This window comes from Canis aureus, chromosome 35 (genome assembly GCF_053574225.1).
Source record: "Canis aureus isolate CA01 chromosome 35, VMU_Caureus_v.1.0, whole genome shotgun sequence".
NCBI classification, from domain to species: Eukaryota; Metazoa; Chordata; class Mammalia; order Carnivora; family Canidae; genus Canis; species Canis aureus.
This window is the reverse complement of record NC_135645.1, coordinates 16,940,599-16,953,127: the sequence shown is the minus strand read 5'-3', so window position 1 is coordinate 16,953,127 and position 12,529 is coordinate 16,940,599. Positions and strand designations below refer to the sequence as shown.

Genomic DNA, 12,529 nt, shown 5'->3' with positions numbered 1-12,529 from the left:
GTGGGGTTATCTTAGAATCTGTCTATGAGGTCTAACAGACCTCAGCAAAGAGAAGCTGAAGACATCACCAGATTCCATGTAGCTGGTGGTGGAAGGATTAACCCACCCGTGAAGTGAGATGCCTTTGCCCATAGTAAGGCCTGCAGGTAAGAGATCCCTTGAGATGGGGACTCCAAAGTATCCAAAATAGAGTCAGTTCTATAATTAGAAATTTGAATACTGATTGAATATTTTATCACATTAGAAAATCAATAATTTTTAGATATGATAATGATATTATGGTTATTTATGTTTTTAAAAGGAATTCTTCACTTTCAGAGAAATATGCTGAAATATTTATAAATATGAAACAATACCTGTGAGATTTACTTCAAAAGAATTTGGGAGGATAGAGAAGTAGAGAAAACAGGATTGACAATTTATTGATAATGGTTGAAGCTGAGTGAAAAAGTACATTGTGGTTGATGAAGCTTTTCTACTGCTGTATATCCTTGAAAATTTTCCAAAATGGAATTTAGAAGAAGAAAAAAGAGTAAGCTTAAAATTTTGCTAAAGTACTAATCAGTGTGCCGAGTTACCATAAATTTGATATAAGGAAGGAGAGAAAATAAGAATATATATTATTTGCCTAATTTTGAAGAAAGAAAACAGCTACTAGAGGAATAAAAATAAAAATATTTATTTTTATGCCTTCTCCCCATGAAGACAGAGAATGAGGTGTTGGAGATGAGATGGAAGCAAGACTTTACTGAGGATACCTCATAAGACACTTCTAGCTTTTAAATTATGTAAAGGTTTTATATATTCATAAAATCAATTACAGTTAAAAAGCACCTCCTACACTGAAAGCAAAGTAGAATGAATGAACTGAACTTTACATTAAATTGGTCAAATAACCATATAGAAAAATAATTATTCCAAGTCATTTTGGAAAAAAAAAAAGTAATCTGTCTTTTCATCCCACATGGGATATGGCCTAGTATAAGTAAGCTTTCAACTTCACTTGGTGGGCTTGTTATTAGTAAGAATATTGGTATTACAATTTTGAAACCATTTTCTATTTAAGATACAGCAAATGATAAACTTTGTTCATGTAATTTGAAGGTAAGATTTACTATGTAACAGAAAGGTACAATTATAAAATCAAAGGAGTTCAGAGGAGAAAAAACCTGTATTATTAAATTTGAGTAACAGATATTGCCGTGAGTTCATGATTAAAATATATGCATCTCTGTCTTGGATCTCGGGGGTGGGAGAGTTTCTGAAAGCTTAAGAAAAAGATATTTGGCAGCTCAGGATACAATTCAAGTCTCTTTGGAAACAAAAGACAATTGATCATAACACACTGGACAGAAAAAGGAAAAAGAAAACAGGTTCCAGGGGGCACTGGGTGGCTCAGCTGGTTAAGTATCTGCCTCCGGCTCAGGTCATGATCTCAAGGTCCTGGGATCAAGCCCCATATCAGGCTCCCTCCTCAGAGGGGAGTCTGCTTCGCCCTCTGCTCCTCCCCCTGCTCCTGCTCCTACTCTTGCGGCGCGCTCTCTCTCAAATAAATAAATAAAATCTTGAAAAAAAATAAAAGGAAAGAAAACAGGTTCCAGGGGAAGAAGAGGGGTGGGAGGTGGGAGAGGAGGTAGAGAAAAGTACAGAACCGTTTTTATGAAACATAAAAAGGGAGAATAAGGCAGGGAGAGACCTTCTGTGTCAGGCTCCAGTGAGAATGGATGCTCCTGAGAAGCCTCTCAAGAGCACCTCAGCAGAGCCATGAGAACAGAATCCTTTCTAGAACCTTAGGATCAACAGATGAGTGCACTGCAAGGAAAGGAAACTGCTTTCTGTTCACTTCCTGTGACTGATTTTATTGTTCCCAGTTACCCCTTGATCATTCAATACCCACTGGATTTTAGTATCAAGAGATCAAAAACGATGACTCATAAAAGTGGAGGATGTGTATTAATGCCTACTTTATAACAAACTGGACACTATTTATTATGAAGCTGCAAAATGCTATTACAGGCAGAAATAAAAGTTCTCAAAGAATACAGAGCCTGAAGCAGAGCACGGGTGCGAAGAATTCAAAAGCAGAAACATAAAGCAACGCCCAGCAGACTAGGGAGGACAAGAGATGATGAAGAAGCCGATGCCAACATTTTCACAAGTGGCAGTCAGGAAAACAAACTTAAATTAAATCAAATTAAGTTAAGAATGGACGAAGATATGCTTGAACATAAATATAGAAACAATAACCAAAAGAGAACAGTAACAGATTGTGACACTGTTAAAGACTGTAGAGGAAAAAGTGACCAGAAAACTTTAACAGTCAAAATTTAAAGAAAAGCAGATGGGACAAAGACCATGGTACTTTTCTGGTCTGTGAATCCTGTGAATCCTGAATCCTTTTTTTTTTTTTTTTTATGTTTTAAATAAGATTTTATTATGTTATATAGCTACCATCAATGAAACAGTGTGATTTTGGTAGCGAAATAAGCACAGCAGATCAATGGAACAGAATTGATTTTTCATAAACAGACTATAAATATGATAATATATGATAAAGAAGATAATTCAAATCACTAGAGACACACACGATTTACTAAAGATTTAGAGACAACTGGCTATCCGTTAGAACAATAAATTACATTTTCTGTATAACAACATTCACAACAATAGATAGATGCAAATATACTGAAGATCTATATATAAAGGAAACTAACAATAAAGGTATTACATGTATAAAATCATAGGAAATGAACCAGTAGGAGAACCAGGCTACTGCTCTGGAGACTGGGAATAACGGGGCAGGGCTGGCTCAGCCAGAGGAGCATGCAAATCTTGATCTCAGGGTTGTGGGTTTGAGCACCACATGGGGTGTGGAGATTACTAAATAAATAAACTTAAAAACAAAAAGACTGGGAGTAACAACTGAAAGATGTCAGTCTGGAATGAAGAAGATGCAAGAATATAAAAGGAATAAAGTGCTACACTAGTGATACATCAGTTTCTTGGAGCACACTATGATATAGTATTTAATATAAATATGGGCAAGGGTCATTTTGTTGTAATCGATTTGATTCATAGGGGAGATTCATCTTCCAAAGGATCTCAGTAGCCTTGAGTTTTGGCCACATGCCAAGATTATTCATACACAATACAAATAGTTTAGTGCATTTTTCTGTATTTATTCACGAGAGATGCAGAGAGAGGCAGAGACATAGACATAGAGGGAGAAGCAGGCTCCCTGCTGGGAGCCTGATGTGGGACTTGATCCCAGGACCCTGGGATCACACCCTGAGCCAAAAACAGACGCTCAACCACTGAGCCACCCAGGCGTCCCTAGTGCATGTTCTCACAAGAGTCATGTTAATACTTTGCAGAAGTTGGAAGCACCATCACCTAAAGATGAAGGCCATTACAGGACAATTGACATAAAAAATATGGGGGTTCTAGAAATGGATCTAGGTTGTTCTGACTCAAATAGGACAGGCTCACAGCACTGAATGCAGGGAGGTACAGAACTCCAGGTGACAATTTTGACTGAAGATGCTGTGGTGTTCCAAAGGAAACCTAATAAAACCACTAAACTGGTCAGGGAGCTCCAGGAGACCCAAAGCATCTGAGCATCAGGCTTCCTCTCCACATCATCCGTTTCCTAGAACGCTTTACAGAGGTGCATCTGCTGAGCAAGTGAGCAACAATCTTGAAGGTTGCAAAGCCACTCTAGGGGATGTTGTAAACGTATATGGAGTTTAAAACTAATGGGGATTCCCATCCTTTCTCCATTAAAGACAACAATTTTGAATATTTCACAGAAGATTTCGAAGCAACGGAAGAGATTGATTTTTGTTAACTAGAGATATAGTGACATGTAAAACTGATTGGATTTCACAGTATAATTTTTCCATCTTCAAATTAGAAAATGCAGGCAAATAAATATTTTTAAACTGTATTTTTTTTAAAGATTTTATTTATTTATTCATGAGAGAGAGAGAAAGAGGCAGAGACACAGGCAGAGGGAGAAGCAGGCTCCATGCAGGGAGCCTGATATGGGACTCCATCCTGGGACTCCAGGATCATGCCCTGGACTGAAGGGAGGTGCTAAACCACTGAGCCACCCAGGAATCCCTAAACTGTATTTTTAATTAAAATATAAAACATTTTATATTAGTGTTCCAAAGATAGGGCATGTATTGAGGAATAAGGCTGAATCTTGGACAAGAAAAAAAATTATACATATAAATATATATATTTATATATAAAATGTATGGATATGCATGCACACACACACATGAAAAAAACAAAAAGCAATGACATCCTTGGAACAATTAATGCAATGAATGCCCAAATATTTGTTTCTACATATTATTCCTCATAAGAAGAGCCTGATCTCCTTGAAGATTTACAGATTTCAGGTTTGGGACAGGAAGCATATAAAGTTAGCCTGGGATATCTTATACCAGAGTTAAAGGAGAATTCAATTATCAATAGGGTCATGTCAAAAGTATATACCTTGAAAAGTGCTTATATATTAAATTTGAGAAATTTTGAACCCATAATTATTATAAATAATAATAGATGAAACTAACTGTAGAAAGAAAAACGAGAGAGAAAGTCAGGAAAACCTCATTTACCACCAACGCAGGTGATTACCAAACCAACTCCTTATTCTGAAAATTGGTAGTTAAAGGGAAAAAGTTAAACATCTACCCTGACTTTTCAGAAGCAAGAAAAACTCTTATAGATGAACGCCAGATAATAAATATAGAAAAATGGTAAAAATAGAAAATCCTCAATCTATAACATACCATAAAATGACTAGTAGAGGAAATGCTTATTAATAGATGCTAAAATCTTTGGGTGAAATTATTTTGGGTGATATTTTGAGTAGGTATCCACCTACCTAACACCCTGCAGATTATTTGCTCATTATTTGTTCAATGCCAATGAAAAAATTCACCTCTGTAATGGAAAGAGCTTACCATCACCACCTTCATCAAGTGATTAAACTAAGAATCATCCAGCCTCCTCCCCTTCAACCTGAGGAATTGAAATATAAAGTTCTCAACATCACCTATAAACTATTCTTGCCCAGAATGTTTATCCAAAATCCAAATTCCTAGTTGCCTGGTGCTGAGAGGAGTTAAATAAGGGATGGCTGCTAAAGAATATGGGGTTTCTTTTTCTTTTCCTTTTTTTTTTTTTTTTGGTCTTTTCCTAACTTTATATTCTTTTTTCTTTTCCTTTCAAATACATTTTATTTCAATTTTTTCCACCGTTATTGAAGTATAAATGACAAAATTATCATATATTTAAAATGTACATGATAATTTTATATATATTTGTATACACTGGGAAATGATTACTGCAATCAAGCTAACACACCCATCACCTACCATTGTTATTTTTTTTTTTTTTTGATAAGTACTCTTAGGGTATATTTTCTGAGCAAATTTCAAATTGACAATATAGTTGTATTAACTATAGCGACTGTGCTGTACATTAGATCCTCAGAACTTCATTTTATAATTGAAAGTTTGTACCCTCTGATCAATATTTCACCATTTCCCCCTCCCTTAGCTCCTGGCAACCACTATTCTACTGTCTATGAGTTCACCTTTTTTTGTTATTTATTTTTTAGATTCCACATATTAAGTGTACCACACAGTATTTGTCTTTCTCTGTCAGGCTTATTACACTCAGCATAATGGCCTCCAGATTCATACATGTTGTTGCAAATAGAATTTCCTTCCCTTTTTTGGCTAAATAATGTTCCTTTTTTTTTTTTTTTTTTTTTTTGAGAGAGAGAGAATTTTTTTTTAAAAGATTCCATTTATTTATTCATGAGAGACAGAGAGAGAGAGAGAGAGAGAGAGAGAGGCGCAGAGACACAGGCAGAGGGAGAAGCAGGCTCCATGCAGGGAGCCCAATGTGGGACTCGATCCCGGGTCTCCAGGATCAGGCCCTGGGCTGAAGGCAGTGCTAAACCGCCGAGACCCCCGGGCTGCCCAATAATGTTCCATTATATGTATTATTTCTTTATCCATTCATCCACAGACATCTCAGTTGTTTCCATAACTTGGCTACTGTGAATAATGCTGCAATGAATGTGGGAGTGCAGCTATTCTTCGAGATGGTGATGTCATTCTGTTTGGATATATACCCCAAAAAGGGATTGCTGAACAATATAGTAGTTCTATTTTTAATTTTCTGAGAAATCTCCATACTGTTTTCCGTAAGGGCTGTACCAATTTGCATTCCCACCAACAGTGCACAGAAGTTCCCTTTTCTCCACATCCTTTCCAACATTTGTTATCTTTTATCATTTAGATAAAAGCTATTCTAACAGGTGTAAGATGATATTCATTGTGCTTTTGGTTTGCATTTCTCTGATGATTAATGATGTTGAGCATCTTTTCATATGCCTATTGGACATTTGTATGTCTTCTTTGGAAAATATCTATTTAGGTCCTTTGCCTATTTTTTAATTGTGTGTCTGTGTGTGGGTGTGTGTGTGTGTTGCTATTGAGTTGTAAGTTCGCTTATATATTTTGGATACAGAGTTATTGGATACATAGTTTGCAAGTATTTTCACCCATTTCATAAGTTGCCTTTTCATTTTGCTGGTTAATTTCCTGTGTTTCCTTTTAGTTTGATGTAGATATCATTTGTTTATTTTTGCTTTTGTTCCCTGTGTTTTTGGTGTCAGAGCCAAAAAAGCATCACCAAAACCAGTGTCAAGGAGCTTTTCCTCTATGCTTTCTTCTAGGAGTTTTACAGTTTCAGGTCTCGTGTTTAAGTCTTTAATCCATTTTGGGTTGTTTTTGTATATGGCATAAGATAAGGGTCCAGTTTCACTCTTTTGCATGTGGATATTTAGTTTTCTCAATGCCACTGTTGAAGAGACTCTCCTTTCTCCACTGAATATTCTTGGCACCTTTGTAGAAAATTAGTTGACTGTATATGTGTGGGTTTACTTCTGAGCTCTCTGTGCTGTCCCATGGAATTTCTTTCTGGGCTGATGAAAATTTTCTGGAGCTGTTTAAACATATTTGCACAACTCTAGAATATACTAAAAATCACTCCTAAGTGATGAATTTTAGGTTATATGAATTCTATTTTTTCTTAATTAAAAAATAATTTTTATTATCATATAATCTACATACAGTAAAATACAAAGATTTTAGTATACAATTTTGTGACTTTTGACACATGTATAGCCATGTAACCTTGACCAGATCAAGAAACAGAAGAGTTTTCCACCCCTCAAAAAAAATCCATGACCCACCCCCACTGCTTTGCAGTCAATCTACCCCATCTCTGCTACAAGCAATCAATGAGATCTGATTTCCATCGCTAAAGTTTAGTTTTGCCTGTTCTTGAATATCATATAAATTGAATTACACATATGTCCCCTTTTATATCTGACTTCTTTCATTCAGCATAATGTTTTTTCTCATCATAGTATTTCTGAGATCCATCTATGTTGTCCCATGTGCTGGCAGTTTGTTTCTTTTTGTTGGCTAGCAATTGGTATGTGAATTATATATCAATAAAACTATTTTTTTTAAATGCTTTGAGGAAGAGAAATAACTGCTGTCCCAGAGACTTAGAAGCCCATCCTTAAGGGTTTTGGTCACATAAGTACTTTTATCCTTTACTTCTCTTCCATCACCCTGCCTCAATTCCCCAGGATTCCAAAACCCCAGTGAGATAGCTAAATAATGGAAAGGGATAGGCATGATATGAGCAAAGATAAAATAAGCCAACTCTGTACCTCTACTTTACTTTAGGCTTCCTGCCCGAAACAAACCCTAGCAAGAGAGAAGAGAACCCTCAATTTTAAGTTCAGTTTGGAATCTGTACTATTAAATGGAAGTGGACATTTGATTTCTGGACTGTTTTACCTATGAATAGCCAGAAATATTTTAATGCAATCACAGTTTCACTCAGGGAAAGGAAGTCACTCCAAAGAATAAATTTAATGGAGCAATTGGAGATAAATTAATAAATTAATTGAAGGTCAATTATGATTACATCCTCTAGGTTATACTGCTTCAATGTAGCAGCAGTGCAACTGAAAAGTATAACTGACGATTCAGCAGTCATGTAGCCCAAAATACAATAGTGTTTTCCTGGACTTGTTCAGAAACTCTCTTTGGCTCCTCTCAGCTGTGATCCTACTTCCTGGACTAGCTGGAGGCAGTCTTTCTAATTCTGTAATAATAAAACATATGCACAGTATGATCATGATGTGTAATAACAAATTTTAACAAATCAAGTGGTCAGATGTTTAACACTACCTTTTGGTTGCTATGAAAATGGTGACATTCAGGATTTCCTCAACTTCAAAAAGGAGACAGTTAAAAAAAAAAAAGTAATGAGGAGCAGCTGATTGGCTCAGTTGGTTAAGCGTTGACTCTTGATTTCAGCTCAGGTCATGATCTTGGGGTCATGGGATCCAGCCCTGCGTCAGGCTCTGTCTTCAGCAGGGAGTCTGCTTGTCCCTCTCCCTCTGCTCCCCCAATTCTAATTAATTAATTAATTAAAAATAATCACAATAGCATGTGGCAAGTGCTACAGAGAGGGTGAATGGTACTGTGAAAAGAACACCTACCAAATGCAAGGCAGACTTGGGTTCAAATTCTAACTGATCCTAGGAAAGAGGATTTGGGCCATTTCTCAGTCTCTCTGATCAGTTATATCTCCTGTAAGCACAATACCCCTTGTCTAGTTCTGTCCTGTAGAGTGCTGGTTTGTTAGAGGCTGTCGGTCTTAGAAAAAAGTTTTATATTTTTTAAGAGAAGAATGTATTTATTACTCCATTGAACAGTAAAATTAATATATATTTTTCTCATGACTCATCAACCAACAGACAGACTGAGCAATATCATATGCTCCCAGCCAACTGATCTGTTTACTCTGACATGATCTTTGTTTCTGCTATTATTTCATGTTTTGTTGACCACTGTGAATTCTTAATGGCTGATGAATGGCAAACAAATTGACAGTGTTAGAGATGCTGCAAGATGCTACAACCAACTTTCACAACAAATGTTAAAATGCACATTTTACGGTAAGTGAGCACCTTCAAACACCTGATGGACATAACTAATGATAAAGTTCAGCAGCCAATAAGGGGTTGGGGAGGAGGTCCTTTGATATATGAAGATCAATTTAAATATCCTTGGAAGGGGCACCTAGGTGGCTCAGTCAGTTGAGCATCCAACTCTTGATTTCAGCTGAGTTGTGATCTCAGGGTCATGGCATTAAGTCCTCCTTTAGGCTCCATGCTTGGTGGAGTAGGCTTGAGATTCTCTCTCTCTCTCTCCCTCCCTCCCTCCCCCAGCTCATGCATGCATGCACACTCTCTTTCTTTCTCTACAATAAAGGAATAAATCTTTTAAAACAATTTTTAAAATAGTCTTGGAGGAGGTAACCATCAATTGTTGGTATAGCAGTCTGCAGAAATTATGCTGGAGATATGTCACAACTTCTGATTTGAAAAGAAGCAAATGGTGATTACTAATATATGATATTGGGGAAAACATTGTTATAGCCCTTTGCTGTACAAAATCCCATATAATACAAATACAGTTATCCTTTCCATATCTAATGGAATCATTCTGTGCTGAGTGGAATTTGTAACAATTCTTACAGTGTGGTGTTTTGTGGATTAAATGAGATGGTCTGTAAAAGTACACAAACTAATGTATAGCACAGAGTAGGTTCTCAACAAAACTCTCCTTTCACTATAATTAAGGGTTTTGCCACAGAGTTATAGCAAAAAAAAGATAAACAGAGAATAAAGAGATCTAACTCAGTCTAAAGGATCAGATGACACAGGAGATAAATCTTGAAGAATAAATTGTAGGAGTTTACCAAGTGAAGAAGCTGAGTGATTGTATTCAGTGTCGAGAGGGAGTAGCATATGCTAAGGCTGGAGTATGAGAGAGCTGGACACTGCGGCAACTGCAAGTAGATTTGCATGGCTGGACAAAGAGTGGTGGAGTAGATGAGACAGGGAAAACCAACTGGGGTCAAATTCTAAGGGACATTGGGCCTTATCCAGAAGGTCTTGAGGGACAATGGAAAAATGGTAAATGGGGATAACCAGCTTCATGTTATACATTGGCTACAACATGGAAGTCATACTACAGGGGAAAACACGGGACATGAGAAGCCTCTTATCCAGAGATGGAAGGAAGGCCTGTATTCAAGATAATATAAGTAGTTTGGGGAAAGAAAAAGATATATACAAAGGATATTAGAAATAGAATCATCATAATTTGGTGACTGACTAGATGTGGTGGGGGTGACAGAGAGGCCAAGAATGCTCTCAGGATTCTGGCTCATTCTACTGACTGTACGGATGCAGCACTCACTGAGAATGCAGGATAAACTATATGCATATGGTTGGAATTCACAGGTTTGAGGCTTGGCAAGATCCTCCAGCACATAAGTCTTATCTGCTCCATATTATCATCTCTGTAATTCCACAATTATCTGTTTGCTTCTCTAATTCTGAAGATATGTGAAGGTCACTGCTATCAATATATTTCCTTGGATATAATTTCTGTGTAAATTTCTCTAATTGTTCCAGGCTCTGTGGCAGAAAGGTCATTCCCCTATCTGATAGGTACTACCCTCCTTCCCCGTCAACAGAAGATTTGTTAGGAATAATGATGCATCCAGACAACATGATCAGTCATGACTGAAATAAGCCAGTAGTGCTTCTCATTGCATTTGGCCATATACTTTCCCAGCTTTCCATGAAGCTAGCCATGGCTATATGATTTTTTTCCTGGCAATTAAAGATTTATTTATTTGAGAAAAAGAGAAAGCTGGGGGGAAGGACAGAGAGCGAGGGAGGAGAGAATCCCAAGCAGACTCCACAGTGAGCATGGAGCCCAATGAGGGCTCAATCTTACAACCCTGAGATCAGGACCCCAGCTGAAACCAAGAGTTGGATGCTTAACTGACACATCACATAGACACCCCTCTTGCAATTACATTTAAAGCAAAACTTACTAGGATACTTCAAGGACAGATTTTCCTATTTAGTCATCTCAGGCTGCCATAACAAAATACATAGACTGGGTGGCCTAAACAACAGAAATGTATTTTCTCACAGTTCTAGAGGCTGGAGGTCTGAGATCAAGGTGTTGGCCAATTCTGGTGTCAGCTTCCAGATGGCTTCTTTCCTGCTATATCTTCACAGGGTGACCCCAAAATATATACTGAACAGTATCTTACAAGAAAATCTATAGCACAAATTAAAAAAACAGAATTAGGGAGCAATTGTATGTAACATTATTGTTAAATATGGTGCTCAATGTTGTTCAAAACATAATTTGATACACATTTTACAATTATTTTGATGAGCTTTCATGATGCTATAGCATCATTCCAGGAGGTACATCACTTGTAGGAGAAATAAAATGAACCATGTTTTTACAGCATTCTTGCTGTGAATAAATTTCTGGCTTAGGAGGGTTCAGAGGGTCATAAATAGCGTCTGGAGATACAGAAAATACAATTAGTAAAGAATAACAGAATCCAAGGGCAAGAATCCATATGTATGATGGATAATATGGCTAATTATCTGTGACATTTTTCAGGATTCTATGATTATTTTAGGATTTGTCCATAGTCCATTAATAAAATAATTTTCAGTGTCACAAACAAAATTCTTTGTGCAAAAAGTCTCAAATTGTCCGAATTTAGAAATACTAAACATAAACCAAAAAGTCAGAGGAATCTTGGTGGCCCTCAGAAATGTCAATGGTTACATAGTGACCCACATGACAGACTGCAGAAACTTAGTGTGCATGGAATTATGTCCTTTCCTCCATCTTTGGTCTGTAGGCTGTTTTCCTGTTCAGGACTGTGGGAGTTTTGAAGAAACCTCCTTAAAAGGAACACAAAGACTCTATTCCATTATGCATGATACTGAGAAAAAAGCAGCCCTAGTGGGCGATGTGAGGCCAGTGGATTTGAGAGCCAGTGGTAAATGGTCTCCTGAACTGGGATGGGTCAAGATGCTTAAGCGTCGCCTCTTACAGTGAACCCTAGGCAATAATGAGATTCCTTCTCTGCTTTCCATCCATGTCATAGGAGACTGTGCTAATCTAGCGAATGTTCATTTTCCACAACCAATTTTCCAATAGGATTTATGAAAATAGGGGCACCTGGTGGTTCAGTGGTTGAGCGTCTGCCTTTGGCTCAGGCCATGATCCCGGGATCCTGGGATTGAGTCCCACATAAGATTCTTTGCAGGGAGCCTGCTTCTCCCTCTGTCTATGCCTCTGCTTCTCTCTGTGTGTCTCTCATGAATAAATAAAATCTCAAAAAAAAAAAAAGATTTATGAAAACAAAGAGTCCTGCTAAAAGATAGGCATTCTCAGCCTCCCTTACAGCTAGCCACATACAGTTTTGATCGATGACACATAGACATCTATTGGAGATTTCCGAGAAAGTTTTATTTTCCTGACATGAGCATGATTCTTCCTTCTTTTTGCTTCTTTGTCCTGCC

At 37.2% G+C, this 12,529-nt stretch overlaps 1 long non-coding RNA gene across 6 annotated transcripts in view; it reads left to right on the top strand.

The window, feature by feature from the left end:
- Nucleotides 1–39: 39 nt before the first annotated feature.
- LOC144305037 (uncharacterized) overlaps nucleotides 40–12,529 on the top strand; it is a 100,932-nt gene continuing 88,442 nt past the window's right edge. For all 6 annotated transcript variants that reach the window (XR_013372060.1, XR_013372059.1, XR_013372061.1 and 3 more), the window contains exons 1-2: nucleotides 40–146; nucleotides 9,006–9,070. This is a non-coding gene — a long non-coding RNA (uncharacterized LOC144305037). The remainder of the gene's footprint in view (nucleotides 147–9,005; nucleotides 9,071–12,529) is intronic.